The 11,428-nt window shown below is 42.1% G+C and overlaps 1 long non-coding RNA gene across 1 annotated transcript in view; it reads right to left on the reverse strand.

Annotated features, from left to right (window-relative positions):
• Positions 1–9,011, reverse strand: part of LOC109892127 (uncharacterized) — a 138,373-nt gene extending 129,362 nt beyond the window's left edge. The window contains exon 1 of the long non-coding RNA XR_004210288.1: positions 8,903–9,011. This is a non-coding gene — a long non-coding RNA (uncharacterized LOC109892127). The remainder of the gene's footprint in view (positions 1–8,902) is intronic.
• Between the last annotated feature and the right edge of the window lie 2,417 nt (positions 9,012–11,428).

Genomic DNA, 11,428 nt, shown 5'->3' on the forward strand with positions numbered 1-11,428 from the left:
GCCCTACAATAACATATGCCGGCATCTCAGACTTTGCTATAAAAGGATGTACTGTATATTTATTATGAGACACCAGTAAGTGAATCTATGATCTGTAGAATTTATTTTATGAGAGGGTTGACCCCAGGGCAAACTACTAACATGACCCCTCACTAATGCCCCAGGTTTTAAAAAGAGATGTCAACCTCACAGCCTCTTAGGGATAAACCATCTGAGCTGACATATTCTAGGGGTCAGTACAGTACTTTGTAAAAGCCAGACGCAGAGTAATTGATATCTTTGCCTACATGGCACAGCACTCACAGCTTGGGACATTTTGTTCTGAAAGAACATTGTTGTATTCCACTCATTAGCATCTAGAGGTACATCATGCACTGAAGTCTGAGGCAGCTGTTTGAGAATCTGACTCCAGATCAGTTTATATACTGTTAGCGTCCCAAATGGCACTGTATTCCCTGGTCAAAAATAATGTACTATACTGAACAAAAATACAGTGCCTTGCGAAAGTATTCGGCCCCCTTGAACTTTGCGACCTTTTGCCACATTTCAGGCTTCAAACATAAAGATATAAAACTGTATTTTTTGGGTGAAGAATCAACAACAAGTGGGACATAATCATGAAGTGGAACGACATTTATTGGATATTTCAAACTTTTTTAACAAATCAAAAACTGAAAAATTGGGCATGCAAAATTATTCAGCACCCTTAAGTTAATACTTTGTAGCGCCACCTTTTGCTGCGATTACAGCTGTAAGTCGCTTGGGGTATGTCTCTATCAGTTTTGCACATCGAGAGACTGAATTTTTTTCCCATTCCTCCTTGCAAAACAGCTCGAGCTGTTTGGAGTTGTTTGGATGGAGAGCATTTGTGAACAGCAGTTTTCAGTTCTTTCCACAGATTCTCGATTGGATTCAGGTCTGGACTTTGACTTGGCCATTCTAACACCTGGATATGTTTATTTTTGAACCATTCCATTGTAGATTTTGCTTTATGTTTTGGATCATTGTCTTGTTGGAAGACAAATCTCCGTCCCAGTCTCAGGTCTTTTGCAGACTCCATCAGGTTTTCTTCCAGAATGGTCCTGTATTTGGCTCCATCCATCTTCCCATCAATTTTAACCATCTTCCCTGTCCCTGCTGAAGAAAAGCAGGCCCAAACCATGATGCTGCCACCACCATGTTTGACGGTGGGGATGGTGTGGTCACGGTGATGAGCTGTGCTGCTTTTACGCCAAACATAACGTTTTGCATTGTTGCCAAAAAGTTCAATTTTGGTTTCATCTGACCAGAGCACCTTCTTCCACATGTTTGGTGTGTCGCCCAGGTGGCTTGTGGCAAACTTTAAACGACACTTTTTATGGATATCTTTAAGAAATGGCTTTCTTCTTGCCACTCTTCCAAAAAGGCCAGATTTGTGCAATATACGACTGATTGTTGTCCTATGGACAGAGTCTCCCACCTCAGCTGTAGATCTCTGCAGTTCATCCAGAGTGATCATGGGCCTCTTGGCTGCATCTCTGATCAGTCTTCTCCTTGTATGAGCTGAAAGTTTAGAGGGACGGCCAGGTCTTGGTAGATTTGCAGTGGTCTGATACCCCTTCCATTTCAATATTATCGCTTGCACAGGGCTCCTTGGGATGTTTAAAGCTTGGGAAATCTTTTTGTATCCAAATCCGGCTTTAAACTTCTTCACAACAGTATCTCGGACCTGCCTGGTGTGTTCCTTGTTCTTCATGATGCTCTCTGCGCTTTTAATGGACCTCTGAGACTATCACAGTGCAGGTGCATTTATACGGAGACTTGATTACACACAGGTGGATTGTATTTATCATCATTAGTCATTTAGGTCAACATTGGATCATTCAGAGATCATCACTGAACTTCTGGAGAGAGTTTGCTGCACTGAAAGTAAAGGGGCTGAATAATTTTGCACGCCCAATTTTTCAGTTTTTGATTTGTTAAAAAAGTTTGAAATATCCAATAAATGTCGTTCCACTTCATGATTGTGTCCCACTTGTTGTTGATTCTTCACAAAAAAATACAGTTTTATATCTTTATGTTTGAAGCCTGAAATGTGGCAAAAGGTCGCAAAGTTCCAAGGGGGCCGAATACTTTCGCAAGGCACTGTAGATGCAACAAACAACATTTTCTAAGATTTTACTGAATTACAGTCAAGGAAATCAGTCAATTGAAATAAATTCATTAAACTAATCTATGGATTTTACATGACAGGGCAGGGGCGCAGCTGTGGGTGAGCCTGGGAGGACATATGCCCACCTACTTGGGAGTCAGGTCCACCCAATCAGAATGAGTTTTTCCCCACAAAAGGGCTTAATTACAGAAATAAATACTCCTCAGCCCCTTTAATTTCAACTCATTAAAAATGGGATCAATACTTTACATGTTGTGTTATATTTTTCTTCAGTATATGTAGGGTGCCATTTGGGACAGATCCTCTGCCTCTCTGAGGGGCTATGGTGGATGACAATCAGTGTTGGGGAGTAGTAAACAACACGTAAACATCCTCACACTGTCAACTGCGTTTATTTTCAGCAAACTTAACGTGTAAATATAAACATAAACTGAACATGTTCTACAGACATGTGACTAAAATAAATGGAATAATGTGTCCCTGAAAAAAGGGGGGTGTCAAAATCAAAAGTAACAGTCAATGCAGCTGGTGGCCACACCAGATACATTAAGTACTGCAGTGCATCTCCTCTTCATGGACTGCACCAAATTTGCCAGTTCTTGCTGTGAGATGTTACCCCACTCTTCCACCAAGGCACCTGCAAGTTCCCAGACATTTCTGAGGGGAATGGCCCTAGCCCTCACCCTCCGATCCAACAGGTCCCAGACATGCTCAATGGGATTGAGATCTGGGCTCTTCCCTGGCCATGGCAGAACACTGACATTCTTGTCTTGCAGGAAATCACGCACAAAATGAGCAGTATGGCTGGTGGCATTGTCATGCTGGAGGGTCATGTCAGGACGAGCCTGCAGGAAGGGTACCACATGAGGAGGATGTCTTCCCTGTAACGCACAGCGTTGGGATTGCCTGCAATGACAACAAGCTCAGTCCGATGATGCTGTGACACACGCCCCAGACCATGACGGACCCTCCACCTCCAAATTGATCCCGCTTCAGAGTACAGGCCTCGGTGTAACACTCATTCCTTCGACGATAACTGCGAATCTGACCATCACCCCCGGTGAGACAAAACCGCGACTCGTCAGTAAAGAGCACTTTTTGCCAATCCTGTCTGGTCCAGCGACGGTGGGTTTGTGTCCAGCGCCGGTGGGTTTGTGCCCACCGTCGCTGGACAAGCCCTCATTCCAGCCTCTGTCAGCAGTCAGCTGTCCGTCCTGTCTCCCTGTAGTGCTGTCTTAGGCGTCTCACAGTAGGGACATTGCAATTTATTGCCCTGGCCACATCTGCAGTCCTCATGCCTCTTTGCAGCATGCCTAAGGCACGTTAACGCAGATGAGCAGGGACTCTGGGCATCTTTCTTTTGGTATTTTTCTGAGTCAGTAGAAAGGCCTCTTTAGTGTCCTACGTTTTCATAACTGTGACCTTAATTGCTGTTAGTGTCTTAACGACCGTTCCACAGGTTTATGTTCATTAATTGTTTATGGTTCATTGAACAAGCATGGGAAACAGTGTTTAAACCCTTTACAATGAAGATCTGTGAAGTTATTTGGATTTTTACGAATTATCTTTGAAAGACAGGGTCCTGAAAAAGGGATGTTTCTTTTTTCGCTGAGTTTAGTTCAACTAGTCATTTAATTACATTTTGCAGTAGCTTGGTGGTAGTTTAACTAAAATTCTAATCTTGATAGTGTTTTCAGTAGTTCATTACTCTTTGCCATGTAGTGGTGTAGTTACAGTGGGTAAGAAAGTCACCACTCCCTTTCAAATTGTTCACTTTTTGTTGCCTTACAGCCTGAAATGAAAACACATCAAATTGGACTTTTCCCGGCTTTATTTACAGACAGTAACCCACAATATCAGAGTGATTTTTTTTTCTCTAAAACTCTAAAAATGAATTACAATTAAAACAGTAAAATACCCTATTTGGATAAGTGAACACCCTTCTGAGTCAATACTTGGTGAAACCACCTTTTGCTTGAATTACCACCGTGAGCCTCTTTAAATTTGATTCTACTAACTTTGTACACCTAGACTGTGCAATATTTGCCCCATTCTTCCTTGCAGAATTGTTCAAGCTCAAGCAAACTCCATGGTGACCGCTCATTCCCCAGATTCTCGATGGGATTTAGGTCGGGGCTCTGACTTGGCCACTCAAGGACATTCACCTTCTTGTCCTTCAGCCACTGTATGGTTGCTTTGGCTGTGTGCTTTGGGTCATTGTCAAGTTGAAACGTGAACCATCTCCCCCATTTTCAACTTCTTGCCAGAGGGCTGCAGGTTCTCAAGAATCTGTCAGTATTTTGCACTGTCCATTTCCCCTTCTATCCTGACAAGCGCTCCAGTCCCTGCTGAGGAGAAACACCCCCACAACAGGATGCTGCCACTGCCGTGCTTTACTGTAGGCATGAAGTTCTTTGGGTGGAAAGATAACTGGGTTTTTGCTAGACATATGAAGTCAAATGTTGGTCTCATCTGACCACAGCACCTTTTGCCACTTTGCCTCGGAATCTACAATGTGTTTATTGGCGAAGCTCAAATGAGACTTGATGTGGCTTTTTCTGGAGGAGTGGTTTTTTTCTTGCCACCCTCCCATAGAGGCCAGATTTGTGGAGCTTGTGATATTATGGTCATAAGCACACATTGACCAGTCTTTGCCATAAAAGCCTGGAGCTCCTTCAAAGTGACCATTGGCTTCTTGTAAGCCTCTCTGATCAGTCTCCTCCTTGCCCGGTCATCCAGTTTGGAGGGACAGTCTGATCTATGCAGGGTGTAGGTGGTGCAATACGCCTTCCACTTCGTAATAATGGTCTTAACTGTGCTCCGAGGGACAAAGCCTTTGAAATCTTTTTATATCCATCCTCTGACTTGTGCCTTTCCACAACTTTATCTCGTAGATCTTTTGAAACTACCTTTCAGCCATAGTGGATTATTTGCTTTGAATTGCACTACTAAGCAGTGGAGTCTTCTGTGAACAACTGCTTTTATTCTGAACTAATCGAAGTCTCGACAATTGATCGCAGGCGGGAGCCAGAATTTTGTGGGATACTATGTGTAAATAAAGCTGGAAAAAGTCTAGTTTTGTGTTTTTATTTCAGGCTGTAGAAGCAACATTTTGAAAGGGGACTTTCTATACCCACTGTAACTGCACACTACTTTCTTGGGGTAATAATATAAAATATGGGTGAAGTATGCAATACCTTTCTTACTTATTTTCCTACTATGCATAACACATGCCTAATTCTCACTTGAAACATCGTTTTTGTGTTTAATAGGTCAAATGACACATTCTGTTAACATCTGACTCCACAGTGTAATTTGTTGTCGATGACATTCCAGCTTTAGATATGCATTTTTGTTTTACAAAGCAGTTTGGATGTAGTGCACTACCTTTTTAAAGTAACTTTAAGTAAACTATATTTTTCTTAAGCTATACCCTTAACTTCTTCCAGTGTGAAGTAATTGGTCATTATATTATCAAAGTAGCTTCTCCAACACTGACAAGGAGTCCTGCCTGGGATCCCCTGTCTATCGCATGGCAAGACTGCCCTCTGGTGAATCCCTGAAACAGTAGGCAAGTCAGAATTTTCTGAAGGTGATGCATCTGACAGCTACCAACATAAAGTAGTAGTCGTAGAAAGCCGCTTGCCCGGAGTTCCCACTTTCGTTTTTTAGGGGAAACCGAAGTTAGGTATAAAATACTGTATCCCTGAAACCTGTATGTTAGCATTTTCTGACAACTTCACATAAACTACACTTACTGACTAGTAGACTTAGAATTGTGATTTTGGAATAATACATTTAGATTAGTGAAAAAATCTATTCACATGAAGTTGCAGTGGATCTTTTAACAATAGACAATTCTAAGTATTATTTTTTTATCAGCTCAAGTTTTATTATTCAAATGTGCCACGCAAAGCTTAATCAAGAAGCAGGAGCACTCATTCATTGCTTAAGATGAGGCTGTTAAACCCTACAGGAGATGGAGAAGCACAGAGTGTCTGTCATTCATTCACAGTCAAGGCAATCACTTTAAATCTAGTAAGTGTCTATAGAAGGGATCTCGAGTCTCTCTTTAAACACTCACCACTAAGACTGTAGAAGCCCTTTAGCAGCAGCACAAGAACCATTACAGAAGCCCTGGACAACTGTGGTTGCATCTTGACATAGCGCTCCATAAATAAGGGATGTGCAGAGCCCGTCTTCTCATAAGCATGTACAGTGTGTTACTGTCGAGTAGCGACTTGCTTTAGTTTGACTGTTTAGTAAGCGCTAGCAGACATGCTCCCTTTCAGAGAGCTCAAAGTTCAGCGACCTGATCCCTGGCTGTTTGGCAGATAATTCAGGTTAAACAGGTATGTCACTAACTGAGCTCGTTCACTTCACCCCCATTATGCAGATCTGATCCAGCAACACCGGTGAGGAAGGGGGGGGGGGGGGGGGTTCTTATAAGATCATAGCTCTGGATGTGACAGGCATCCCCCCGCTCTGTAAACCACTTAACTGTTGAGACCTGGGAGCAGGTGGGAGTCCACAGAAGGAAACGACAGACAGCCAGAGAGAGGGAGAAGAGACTCCAGGTTAGAGTTGTCGTAATTAATGCTAATATACACCCAGCATCCATCCACCGGCACTCTGACAGCAGCTACATCAAAGACAGCCCTAACGAAGACAGTTCAAAGACACACCAAAGGTTGCACCCTCTCTCTCCAGGAAACAATCAGCAGTAGACAAGCAGTTTAACGTTAATAAAACACTCTTGAAATGAACAAATATCGCAGACTAGGTTTTCTAACAGCTCTGTAAAGAACCTGTCAATCATGAGGTGTAATAATAAACTCAGGAAAAAAAAGAAATGTCCCTTTTTCAGGACCCTTTCTTTCAAAGATAAGTCATAAAAATCCAAATAACTTCACAGATCTTCATTGTAAAGGGTTAAAACAGTTTCCCATGCTTGTTCAATGAACCATAAACAATTAATGAACATGCACCTGTAGAACGGTCGTTAAGAAACTAACAGCTAACATGCGGTAGGCAATTAAGGTCAGAGTTATGACAACTTAGGAAACTAAAGAGGCCTTTATACTGACTCAGAAAAACACCAAAAGATGCCCAGAGGCCCTGCTCATCTGCGTTAATGTGCCTTAGTCATGCTGCAAGGAGGCATGAGGACTGCAGATGTGGCCAGGTCAATAAATTGCAATGTCCGTACTGTGAGACGCCTAAGACAGCGCTACAGGGAGACAGGACGGACAGCTGATCGTCCTCACAGTGGCAAACCACGTGTAACAACACCTGCACAGGATCGGTACATCCGAACATCACACCTGCCGGACAGGTACAGGATGGCAACAACAACTGCCCGAGTTACACTAGGAACGCACAATCCCATCAGTGATCAGACTGTCCGCAATAGGCTGAGAGAGGCTGGACTGAGGGCTTGTAGGTCTGTTGTAAGACAGGTCTGCTGGACCAGACAGGACTGGCAAAAAATGCTCTTCATTGACAATTCACGGTTTTGTCTCACCAGGGGTGATAGACGGATTCGCGTTTATCGTCGAAGGAATGAGCGTTACACCGAGGCCTGTACTCTGGAGCGGGATTGATTTGGAGGTGGAGGGTCCGTCATGGTCTGGGACAATGTGTCACAGCATCATCGGACTGAGCTTGTTGTCCTTGCAGGCAACCTCAATGCTGTGCGTTACAGGGAAGACTTCCTCCTCCCTCATGTGGTACCCTTCCTGCAGGCTCATCCTGACATGACCCTCCAGCATGACAATGCCACCAGCCATACCGCTCATTCTGTGCGTGATTTCCTGCAAGACAGGAATGTCAGTGTTCTGCCATGGCCAGCGAAGAGTCCGGATCTCAATCCCATTGAGCACATCTGGGACCTGTTGAATCAGAGGGTGAGGGCTAGGACCATTCCCCCCAGAAATGTCTGGGAACTTGCAGGTGCCTTGGTGGAAGAGTGGGGTAACATCTCACAGCAAGAACTGGCAAATCTGGTGCAGTACATGAGGAGGAGATGCACTGCAGTACTTAATGTATCTGGTGTGGCCACACAAGATACTGACTGTTACTTTTGATTTTGACCCCCCCTTTGTTCAGGGACACATCATTCCATTTCTGTTAGTCATATGTCTGTGGAACCTGTTCAGTTTATGTCTCAGTTGTTGAATCTTGTTATGTTCACAGATATTTACACATGTTAAGTTTGCTGAAAATAAACACCGTTGACAGTTAAATGTTTTTTTTTGCTGAATTTACTAGGTAAGTGGTAGGTGTGTCTAAACAAACACTTTTCCTTGCTGATTATAATGGAGACGGATGCCTTTACTGATCTAGCAGGCAGCAAATGCTGTATTCCCAGCTCTGTGCTGTGAGCTGTAGTATGGCCTCAGAGGGAAGATAAACCTGGGGCCTGTTATGCCAAATAATGTCCTGGCCAAAAGTGTCCCCCTCTGCATCACAATTGGATTCGATAAACTATTAGCGTCTGTTGCTATATCAACGGTGTGATGGCCTAATGTTTAGAATTTTGGATATCATTACAGCCTAAACAACATTCTTTTCATCATCGCTATGCAAACAAGGCTGATTTCCGCGACAATTTCGCTGTTTTAACAAGCTTTGTTTAGCTAACAAAATGAAAACATTACTTCAAAATACTTCTGGGTACCTTGTTAACATTACAACTAGAAATCCATGTCTTAAACACTGCAATCTGCTTGACACATTAAAGTTACTTACCTTACAGATCACGAAGTCAACTAATTTCCACTCCATTCATATGCAAATCCGTTTGATTCATACACAGGCTTGTCTGGCTGTCATGTTTTCATTTTAACATGCCCTTCCCTACACTGCAATAATAGAATTTCAGTGGTCCTCTTATGATAAAAGCAATTATCATAGCTCATTAGTACACCCTTGTGGTTGAATTTATCTATTGTAGGTCCTAGGACACAATGAATCATGTGGAACAAATAAATGCCATCAAAGGATACAACTGACAATAATGAACACCTTGTGAAACAACTGTGAAAACCAACCTGGCAATATTTAAGATTGTAATACATAAACTTTGATATTTTTTGGTACAGATGTGTCATTATTTTCAAATGTTTTTGTACACTCACATGGCAAAGTCCAGGCACTGCGGCTCTTTATCTGAGTGTCTGCAGTGCTAGTGTATTTAGTTAACCTGTGTATCTCACATATTATGTGCCAGTATGATAGAACAACAACATTTTCTTAGCAGATAATAACAACATGACAATAACAGTAGCTGTAGATGATGTAATGAAATGTTGGAGGGTGGTTGGTAATGGACAGCAGGTTGGATCTACATCTGGGTGTTTGGCAGAACCCCTAGGTCCTGGAGAACAGGAGCAGAGTTAAAAGGGAACAGGGTAGAAGAAGTAAACAAGCAAACACACAGGTTACACTTTACAATGAGAAAATGTGATGGAATATTCATTGTTGTATGCAAGGACCTACAATAAATACATATACAGTGGGGAGAACAAGTATTTGATACACTGCTGATTTTTCTGGATTTCTTTTTTAGATTCCGTCTCTCACAGTTGAAGTGTACCTATGATAAAAAAAATTACAGACCTCTACATGCTTTGTAAGTAGGAAAACCTGCAAAATCGGCAGTGTATCAAATACTTGTTCTCCCCACTGTATATGTATGTATATATATATATATATATATATATATATATATATTCAACCACAAGCATGCAGTGTCATTAGTGCAGTGTTATAAATGGGAGATATGTACTTTTCAACACTTTTAGAAGGTATAGCCTACCTCAAGCTGGTCCGCCTCCAACTCATAAAATCAGACTGATCCGAACTCGCTGGTTCTGGTGGACGGGATACCTCCTGGGGGCTTGGACAGTCGATGGTCCTACAGTCATTTGGAGAGGTTAATTGAAGAGGACTACCATTTCTTGCATTCTCAAATGTCAACCAAATAATTTTTACCTTGTCAATAACCTCTGCATCCTTCTCAGTCCGTGCCTGAAGGTGGTCCAAGAAAGGACTTCTGATCTGGTTCGACAACTTCCACCACATCAGGTGGGGTTTCAGTGATCTGAAAGTAAGTTATACAAAAATACCAACAGACAAACAACACTAAGTCAATCACACATTTGAAAGACTACAGTAAATGCAATAATTGTATATATACAATTGCATTGTTCACCTCAGTCAACAGCTGCGGCTCCCATCCGTACTCGGTAGAGGCCTGGATGCTGTTGTTGTGTGCAAAGAGAATTACCTTCTTGGTACCAATCAATGGACTTGCTCATGGCAGTCTTGAGGGTCTGGTTGGTCCAATCACCAAACCTGGAGAAGGGTGTAGGAAAGTGATATCTATTGACAATGTAAGACATTGAAATATGTCTGATTATGTACCATAGATAAACAAAATCAAATTGTAAAAAATGAATTTTAAAAAACATTGCTGACAGAATATAACTTCTAACATCCGTACCTTGTTCCAGTGTTCATGAACTCGGTCACACAAGATAACCGTGGGCGTTGAAGATGTCCATCATCGCCTGGAGGTGACCTCGCCAGTCTCGTCCTTGAGAGGAATCATACAAAACTAAAATCTATTATTGGTTCCAAGCACCCTAACATTTAAAGTGGTCCAATGAGGTCCACCCCTAACATTTAAAGTGTTAGAGAGAAGATTACTTTATTCTTACCCGTATCTATGTAATACAGTATGCAGGTTTTCATATTTGTAAGGATACTGACTGACTGACACACACACACACACTATAATATTGAACTCTGCTTTGGTCAAATAAAGCAACCATTACAAAACAACTTATCAGGGCAAAATTTGAATTGGGACACTTACTGATCATGTGCCACGGGGAAAAAACTTTGATGGACTCAATTCCGGCGCCACAGTCACCCTCTCAAACTTCTGGCAGGCTAGACAGGGTAGACAGGGTACAAATTTAAACATTATGTGCTCTCTGATATATTAATTGAAATCACAATAATTTCAGATAAATTAGGTTTAGACCTGGTTCACCAGGTGAGAGAAATTAACTACCAGGCTGGAAAAGGACTGTGATTCTAATGTCCCAGCGAAGCATGTGTCCATTGAAATACCATTAACTGTACAGTAGGCAAAATATAAGAAAAATAAGCAACAATCAAATGTTTTAAAAAAAGGTCAAGTTAGAATTAAACTGCAGTATTGGGATATCTGTGAAGCTAAACCTCTCCGCTGTTTCGGTCCTACAG

This window comes from Oncorhynchus kisutch, linkage group LG6, assembly GCF_002021735.2.
Source record: "Oncorhynchus kisutch isolate 150728-3 linkage group LG6, Okis_V2, whole genome shotgun sequence".
NCBI lineage: Eukaryota > Metazoa > Chordata > Actinopteri > Salmoniformes > Salmonidae > Oncorhynchus > Oncorhynchus kisutch.